Source organism: Frieseomelitta varia, unplaced genomic scaffold (assembly GCF_011392965.1).
Source record: "Frieseomelitta varia isolate USP_RPSP 00005682 unplaced genomic scaffold, Fvar_1.2 scaffold_1362, whole genome shotgun sequence".
Classification (NCBI taxonomy): domain Eukaryota; kingdom Metazoa; phylum Arthropoda; class Insecta; order Hymenoptera; family Apidae; genus Frieseomelitta; species Frieseomelitta varia.
Genome location: NW_025109042.1, coordinates 484 through 2710, shown reverse-complemented (window position 1 = coordinate 2710; position 2227 = coordinate 484). Strand labels below are relative to the sequence as shown.

Genomic DNA, 2227 nt, shown 5'->3' with positions numbered 1-2227 from the left:
ACAATCAAAAATTTGCTAAATTAATTCAGCGTATTAGCCACATATCAAGTGATACTTACAAATGCTCGAACTGTTTTCCATTGTAGTCTGAAGTCTTTAACTGTCTTTTTTAACGGTCACGTTGCCTAACAATTCTTGTTCGTGGGATTTCATTTGAACCTACGGAATTACAAACCAGTTATTCAAACGTAATTATTGTTTCGAAATAAAAAAAGTTTCTGACTCGCATGATAGTTGAATGTGTATTATATATATATATATATTAGTTTAAAAATTGTTGATAAAAATGAAAAGATATAAACATCAATGTTACGATTATATCAATGATTCTTTGCGATCGATGTTAGATTATTATACTTGTAAATGAATATAATAATTCAGGTAAAATTCACAATAAACTGAAAAGAGAAAAAGAATTTATTAATAGATATAATATATATTATACATATAGATTAATAGATATAATATAGATTAAACATTTAATATTAAATGTTAAATATTAAATAAAATATAGATTAAATATAACATAATTTGTAAATATTTATTAAAACATCGGATCCATGTTATACAGAGTGTTCCATACAACTGAAACTAGCTGTATACAGTTAAAATAATAAGATAACAGATAACTTGAAATAAAACAAGTAAAAATCAAACAGTATCCAGTACCCACTTACAAAATAAGAAAATAATTTAATTTTTTAAACACATTTAATACACCTAGAAAATAGAGTTGAATCTTTTCTTCTACATGAAAAATTTATAATTTTGATTCTATTAATCGATGCGATATTAACACATTTCGGTTCTAAATCGCATAGTTCAAAAGTTATTACAATCAAAAATTTGCTAAATTTGTTAAATTAATTCAGCGTTAATTTAGTCAGATATCAAGTAATACTTACAAATGCTGGAACTGTTTTCCATCGTAGTCTGAAGTCTAACTGTATTTTTTAACGGTCACGTTGCATAACAATTTTTGTTCGAGGGATTTCATCTGAACCTACGGAATTACAAACCAGTTATTCAAACGTAATTATTGTCTCGAAATAAAACAAATTTCTGAATCGCATGACAGTTGAATGTGTATTATATATATATTAGTTTAAAAATTGTTGATAAAAATGAAAAGATATAAACATGAATGTTACGATTATATCAATGATTCATTGCGATCGATGTTACATAGATTATTATACTTGTAAATGACTATATTAATTCAGGTAAAATTCACAATGAATTGGAAAGAGAAAAAGAATTAATCACAGTTAAGAAAAAAAGCTTTCCTCTATTGAAAATTTAATTTCTAGATAGAAGTTAAATTCATTACAATTAAATTTGAATTAAAATCATTAGTTTCTAGATAGAACACTTCTGAATTGAAATGAAACGAACAATTTTGCGAATTTGGTACTTGATGAACCTAGAGAAAAAAATATCAATTGCGAAAGTTCGAAAAGAAGAGTGCACAATGATTCCAATTCACTTGTAGCGCCTAGAGTGCTTCGAGTCCGAGTATCGACCACAGACTTGTACAAGCCGCAAGTGGCTGTGCGCCTAGCATCGAAGTCTATCGATATTCGATGTTACACTTAGCTAACTGATCTTAGGAAAGATCTTCCACTTTGACTTTAGCGACGCGTTTCTCTTTTTCTGTAATTATCAGTTACTTGATCTGAAATTGTTCGCAATTACTTATGAACTGTTTCTATAAAGCACAATATATAATTGGTAAAAAAAATAAAGTTAAAAAAAAGAAATACTGAAAGTGTTAAAAATGTCTAGAAGCAACAATGAAAATTTTTTATGATGAGTTGTTCATGGATGCACTATGTAGTCTGTTCTGAAGACAACGATATGCAGATGAGTGATGATGAACTTAACGACAATGATAGTATCATTATTCCCACACAATTTCGTTAAACGAAAATGTTACTGAGGCGCCCACGCCTCAAGTAGTTTTCTAAAACATTTTTAACACTTTCGGTACTACTGCCACCTATCGGCGGCGACCACGAAACGTTCTCTGGGTATTACTGCCGCCGACTGGCGGCACCTTCGGAAAGTTATGTGGGCATGATTACTCTCTATAGTACGCATTACTTTACAATTCTGTGTTTAAAATTCCCGGCTGCTCTAATCGTTCCATTATATAATTAGTAACAGTCAACAGCGTGCCTTAATTATATATGTTCTATAATATGTAGATAAGCTACGGAAAACAAAT

At 29.3% G+C, this 2227-nt stretch overlaps 1 long non-coding RNA gene across 3 annotated transcripts; it reads right to left on the bottom strand.

Moving 5' to 3' along the window:
* Positions 1-47: 47 nt before the first annotated feature.
* On the bottom strand, positions 48-1995 carry LOC122531568. 3 transcript variants are annotated; one of them, XR_006307312.1, is made up of 3 exons: positions 1913-1995; positions 906-1003; positions 48-159 (listed from the first exon to the last, which is right to left on the bottom strand). It is a non-coding gene; the product is annotated as an uncharacterized LOC122531568 (long non-coding RNA). The 3 variants fall into 3 exon arrangements; XR_006307311.1 differs by having other exon boundaries at positions 1885-1970; XR_006307310.1 differs by having other exon boundaries at positions 1487-1964.
* Between the last annotated feature and the right edge of the window lie 232 nt (positions 1996-2227).